This window comes from Culex pipiens, chromosome 2, assembly GCF_016801865.2.
Source record: "Culex pipiens pallens isolate TS chromosome 2, TS_CPP_V2, whole genome shotgun sequence".
In the NCBI taxonomy this organism is placed as follows: domain Eukaryota; kingdom Metazoa; phylum Arthropoda; class Insecta; order Diptera; family Culicidae; genus Culex; species Culex pipiens.
In genome coordinates, this window is record NC_068938.1 from 57,292,296 (window position 1) to 57,299,148 (window position 6,853).

The 6,853-nt window shown below is 37.0% G+C and overlaps 1 long non-coding RNA gene across 1 annotated transcript; it reads left to right on the plus strand.

Annotated features, from left to right (window-relative positions):
- Positions 1 to 799: 799 nt before the first annotated feature.
- On the plus strand, positions 800 to 1,735 carry LOC120421267 (uncharacterized). Its single transcript, XR_005605959.2, has 3 exons — positions 800 to 1,214; positions 1,277 to 1,346; positions 1,407 to 1,735. It is a non-coding gene; the product is annotated as an uncharacterized LOC120421267 (long non-coding RNA).
- The last annotated feature ends 5,118 nt before the right edge of the window (positions 1,736 to 6,853 follow it).

Here is a 6,853-nt window from a genome sequence, read left to right on the forward strand (position 1 = left end):
AACATTTGCACTGCAAAGCCATAAAACAATTTTATGTTAAAACATCGCATAAATCTTCGCTCAACTTGCCCCTTGGTGGAGAGGAGATGCTGGACGAACCGACGGACCACCACCAAGTCAACCCTAAATCTCCAGTGGTGGGGAAGATGAGGTGAGGTTGTTGGGGGTTGTTTTTCCGGAGTGGGGTAGATTTTCCAAACTTGACTTGTTTGTCGAGAGCAACCAAGTTTGAGTGAAGACAATGGACGGGATGGGCGCCGGAAAGGAAAGCGCAGTTTGTGAAAAGTGGGTTGATGTGTAGAAATTTCACGATACTACCAAAAATTACACCATTGACAATATTACGGGAAGGTGTTTAACTCACTGATGCAACTGAGATTGATATTGATATTTGTCTATGAATGATTTTTTTACGGATTAACCCTCTACAACCCAACCCCGCCTCTAGACGGGCTTCGATTTAAAAAATCGCCAAAAATCCATTTTTCAACCAATTTTTGATCTTCAAAAAGCATTGGAATGTAGAACTTTTAAAATTTTGGAAAATTTTAGGGTTAGGAGTTTGACTTGTTTTATGTGACTTTGCCAATGTTTTTAAAAAATGTAATTTTTTTAAAGGTCAACTTTGGCTGTGTTTTTTACTAACATTTCCTATATTTTAAGTAAAAAGAAGTATGCAGTAATTTTTCTAGTGCCCCAGACTATGCCTCTACGCATTTATTTACAATTTAAATGATAATGGTTCCATTTTATAGCAGAAAATGTGAAATACATGCAAAAAATTGAAAAAATTGTAACATTTCATGTGTCACATACTGTAAAACGATATAAAAATAATGCGCCTGCAAGTAGACTGCAAACAACTGAACCCTTTTGATTTGATTGTGTGCACATACACATGTAGTATACCACTGCTTTGATCTACTTTTGATATCACGACGAGATTGAAATGATATCTGCAATTGAAATTAAAACCGTGTTCGTGTGTTTTAATTTTCTGCGTCGCAAAAGAATCTGATTGGTTGATTCAAGGTCAACTAGGTACAATTATCACGGCTCGAGGAACTCTATAAAGCTGAGTCGAAAAACCGACGCTTCACTTTAGTTGGAGTGCTTTTACGAAACGGTTTTACTTTTTTCGAACAGTTTAATTTCGGTGAAAAGTTTTAAGTGGAATTAGTTCTGGTGATTGTGATACTCTTTCTGGAAAAGCAGTAAGTGCATAGGGCAACGATTTTGTAAAGCTTCGCAAATTACAAAAGCACTTACTTTCTAGCAATCAAAGCTTTGAAGAATAGTTTCCCCCAGAACAAGCAAAGGTTATGCGAACCCTTTGCACGTGTCAGGTAAGATCTCAATACAGATCGTGAGATTAGGCAGAGATGCAACTTTTGACCACGTTATAGGTTGCCCATTAACGTGGGTGCAAGTCTCGGGGCAGAAAAGCCGTACATTTCGTCGTTCGACGCTGGGAATGCTTCGTTGGTCAGACTGGTGGATGAAAACCACGACGGGGTCGTGACGAACCGTTTCAACCGCCTTAGTCAACTCCAACGACTCGGAGACGCATCTACTCCGCCCACCCAGTTGACCCCACACGTCCTTTTCGAAGCAATCCCAGAGCTTGGAGGAAGTTCCGAGCTTTCGAGCACGCCAAAAGCTCGCCGGCTGCCCAGCCGATTCAAACCTCGCTTGCCCGACCGAAGGAAGTGCGAGGAACGAGACAAAAGCCTGACAGCAGTACCATCCGTCTCCACGGATTCGAAACAACGTTGGACCGAGCGTCCCCATCAAGAACGTCGCCGTGCGACGGCCACGTGTAAACCTTGGTTCCGCTAGACGCCGCTTGGGGGCTGGAAGCCCAAAGCACGGCGAAGAACGTGTCGACGCCGATCGCTGTGCCACGTGTCCACGGCGAAGTACTGCTAGCCGCCGCTAGAGTGCGGTAGGGTTGCGCGAACGCACCGGAGCTGTTCGATCGCTGATCGTCGCAGTAGGTCCGGACCTAGGAGAATCTTCACGCCGTTCAAGAACGCCTGCAAGCAGTTGCTGGTACCAGATTAGTAGGGTAAAGTACAGTGCACGACAATAGGGAATAGTTTTTGCTAGATTTTAGATCTAAACCCCCCTTAGTATTAATTTGAGCTCATTTACAACCACAAATAAAAACCCAGGGTCTTTTTCGGATTTTGCGTTGCAAAAACGAGAATTAATTCTGCACGCGTTTAACTTAAATATACATTCTTTTGTTTCGTAATGAATTTTGTTTTGCTTAATAAATTTTGGATTAGAATGCACTCTAACTAATGCGTTCGTTTGTTTTAAAGACTGAGATGAAAGAGTTCGTAAATGTTGTTGACCTTGAGTAAATTTTTGGGATCTTTTGGTTCGACTTTTCGGTTTAGATTACACTAAAACTCGCCTTGAGATCAAGAGCTTCAGGTCGGGCTTCCCTGATTAAAATCCACAAACAACCTCCAACTTTTGGAGTGGCGCTAAAGTTGTTTGCAGGCTAAGCATAAAAAGGTGTTTCAAATCAATTGGATCGTCCAGGGATTGCGCAATGTAACGCTCCTGGTACGTTGTGAAAAGGTTACGCGTTACAAAATTACTGTAAAAACATGAACAGATAGGCGAAATGTAATTATGTTAGGTGGTAAAGTAGGCCAAATACTACTTAAAACAAACATAAACTAAACAAGATAAATGCAAATTAAAATACTAAAAATGAAACAAGAAAAACATAAAACAAGAGAAGTAAAGTTTTTCGTAGAACAAAAGTTGCTCAAAATGACCTCCTGAACACGGGAAAAATAAAAATTTACGAAAAAAAAATTTGGGCAGTAGAGGGTTAATCATAAAATATGATTTATTCTCTGCCATCTCTCATGAAATCGGAAAAAGTTTCTCCGATCCGTTTGATTTTCGTGAAAACTTGTGTAATGTTGGTTCCTGATCACTAATCTGAGGTCCATTTTTGATATATGACGGAAGTGCGGTACAACTCTATCTATTCTTCAACATTCTTTGATTAGATTTGATGGCGTACACAGAAAAAAAATCATGGTTATATTTCATCTGGGAAGGGGTACATCTTTTATGTCAGAAAAAAGGTGTAATTTTACCTCTGGAAATGTGTAATTTTACCACTTTTCTGGTGTAATGTCACTTTTTCAGTCTAAATTGAGGTAAAATTACATCATAAAAGAGGTAATATTCAACCTTCCAAAATTATAGCTTCCAAATTTACATTATTTTTTTCTGTGTACTAAAACTCTTCAAAAACATATTATTCTTAGAAAAATTTGAAAAGTAGTTCTTTAACCTCAGCCACTTTTTGTTAATTAACTCAAACTTTACTGTAAAAAAATCGTGAAATGTCATTTTCTAAGAATTTTGATGTTTTTCGAGAATCTGCAATAACCCAAGGGTTTCCAGTAGTATTTATTTCTTGCCACACAGCAAAAAATGTGTTATTTTGGAAGGTGTAATTTTAGAAGGTTGAATATTACCTCTTTTATGATGTAATTTTACCTCAATTTAGATTGAAAAAGTGACATTACACCAGAATAGTGGTAAAATTACACATTTTCAGAGGTAAAATTACACATTTTTTCTGACATAAAAGATGTGCCCCTTCTCAGGTGTAATATTACCATGATTTTTTTTTTCTGTGCAGTCTTCCAATCAATTACTCAAAATACTGGATTAAAATAATTAATTACTTTAATCCTCTACAACCCAACCCCGCCTTTAGACGGGCTTCGATTTAAAATATCGCCAAAAATCCATTATTCAACCAATTTTTGATCTTTAAAAAGCATTGGAAAGAAGAACTCAAATTTGAGAAAATTTATGGTTTGGAAGTTTTACTTGTTTTACAGTATGAGCATGAGCATGAGCATGAGCATGAGAGATCACCCATGGTTGCCCCTCCGTTGCTGAACAGAACCGTAATATCCTTTCAGCACTACTGATTATAGGCTTCGACGATCTAGTGGTGTTTCCCTTATCAACAGCATGTATGAATGCGCTGAAAAGATAAAACACCATGATTGCTAAAGCTAGATCAGTTGCGAATAGGTAACAGTCATTGGCCACCAACGGCGCCCGCCATGTCAGTTTGTAGACCTCGATTTTAAGGGACGGGAATGTTAGTTAGCGCAGGTTGCTACTAGGGCAGCTGATTTACTCTGTGCTTACACCCCACAAGCGCCAGGAACCTGAAAATTTGTTAGTAGGATAGGGTGTTTGGTCAGGATTCATCATAGAAGATGATGATGCGACCCAAAATCATAGTGTTTGTTGAAAGATGTTATATATTATTCTCAAGGCAAACAATCGGATGCTGCGGATGAGACGTTTCCCGTTTATCGGTTGTTAAATTTTAAATGAAATGGTCTAGTCTTAGACAGCCGGCTGTGGAAAGATAGAACCAAAATCATTTGTAATTAAAGAATGAAGGATTAAACAATGAAACTTTTAACTTGAGATGATTTTACGAGTTTTAAATGATTGATGTTTAGTGAGGTACTGATTAACGGTGCGAACGACGAGTTTCGATGTGTATGTCAAATCAAACTGGCTAGCTGTCATCGGGACAGCCAAAGCCAGCCGCACCTTCACACGCACACACGCACGCGAGAAAAACGAAAAACACACCGACGGCGGACGCGAAAATTCTACGACCCTACGGAAAGGAATCGCAAATCTGACTGGCTCAACTGTCATCGGGACAGCCAAAGCCAGCCGCACCTTCACACGCACACACGCACGCCAAAAAAACGAAAAACACACCGACGGCGGACGCGAAAATTCTACGACCCTACGGAAAGGAATCGCAAATCTGACTCTTTACTTGTTTTACAGTATGTAAAAAAAAAAAGTATTTACACCCCTTGGGCAGTATGCACATTTTGTGATGAAACATGTAAAAAATTTAAAGTTTGACAGGAACCTAGTACTACGTTTTGTTCAGAAACTCATGCCAAACATTTTGCTACAAAAAGCTCATGAAAAGATGATTTCTATAAAAAGTTATATAACAAACACTATTACGAAAATAAAAAAGGTGCAAAAAAAGTTTGTGAGCAAAACAATAAAAAAGTATAAAAAAATAAATTACGGACCATGGTTTAAACATTTCAATGTAAAAGTGTTTTAGAATGCGTTGTACACCTGTCCAGTTGTTTTGCAATCATTAGCGTCCAAAATAACTGAATATAGGCGAAATTTTTATTTCTTTGAGAAATATTTGAAAACTACCCCAAACATGCCAAAAATGATTATCAATGAATGCAGAAAAATGCATTTTAGATTGTTTTCAGTTGATTAGACTTCTATTTTCATTGAAATTTCTATGTTTTTTTAAAAATAATTTTTGCCCCTTGTTTTTTGGACCAATTTTGAAGGGGGGCGACATAAACTTTGAAAAATATTTGCAAAAATTGTACAATACAACAAATAAAACAAAAAATGCGAAAAAATGCTGATTTTAACTACAGTTTCTGAATATATGACGATTCTAACTGCGGACATAAACGATAAAAATATTGTCAAAATTTGAGGCATTATTTTAAAAAGTGCGTTTGAAGATACTTCATAATGTATCGATAGATATAAAAATGAAACGTATTTGAATCGAAACGAAATTTCAATATGTCCAATTTTTTAAATTAAAAATTTATCTCAGAAACTTCAGAAAGAATACACCTCGATTTTAAATTTTGAAATGAAACCAAATATATTAAATATAAAAACAACGTAAAAGATGATTTTTGAAATAATTTCAGTTGGTTATACTTCTTTTATTGGGATATTCTGAAGCTATCTTATAGAGCCAGAGTTTTTTTTAATCGTTGTGTATTGTGTGTAATATTAAATTAATTTGATCACTCAATAATTAATTTAATAACTCATTAATTACTTTTAAATACTATAATTACATTAAATTACTGTAATAACTATTAATTACTAAATAAATAATAAATTACCGAATTACCAGGTTAAAATCAGAGGAATTGATAATTAATTGCCAGTCTGAGGCCTTGCTGGAAACCTTTGCAATAACCTACAACCCATTTTTTTTTATTTTAAAATTTTTATTTTGTGTTTCTTTGCTGGAACGTTTTTACAGAGTAAGAAAGTTCTACAAAGTTACAACAATTAAAACAAATTGACGCTGTCATGCTATCTTGTTGCATGTCGCTTTTTGATGTTCCGAGAAAAGCCCGTTTAAATGTTTGACCTTGAATAAACAAAAAAATATGGCATGCAATGTAAACAATAAAAAACACGTTTTGTTTGGTTCACAATTCTGTGTATTATCCCAAAGTTTGATTGAATTTGGTTGCCGAAGTCCCGAGTTATAATTACAAATGTTTACGGTAGTCGGAATTGCACGTATGTCGAACGCGTTCTGACATGAAATCCCTTTGGCCAGTTGTTGCACTTATATACATTTTTAGTGTGTGTCATATAGCACGACAAGATTGGAACTTCTTTCATAAGAAAGTGATAACAATACACGGAGTTTTTTTTGGTTTTTATTGAATATCTCAGGATTGAACTCGAATTTTAGGGTTCTGTTAAAGTCAAAAGGTGAGGCATTGTGAGCTGCACAAAATGTCGTTCTTAACTCAATTTTGTCCAAAATGCGTGCACGACAGCGATGAAATTACGTGTTTAGTTTTATGTAGTTTGTAAATCTTTCATTGTTCAAATTAATCCGGATTCCAACGCGGCGCCAAACCGCCACAAACAAGACCCCGACACCGACGAGAGGAGACGCGATGAGATCATCACTATTTGTTGCTCCAAGCTATGGGGGCACTTTCACAAGCTGCAAAGCTTG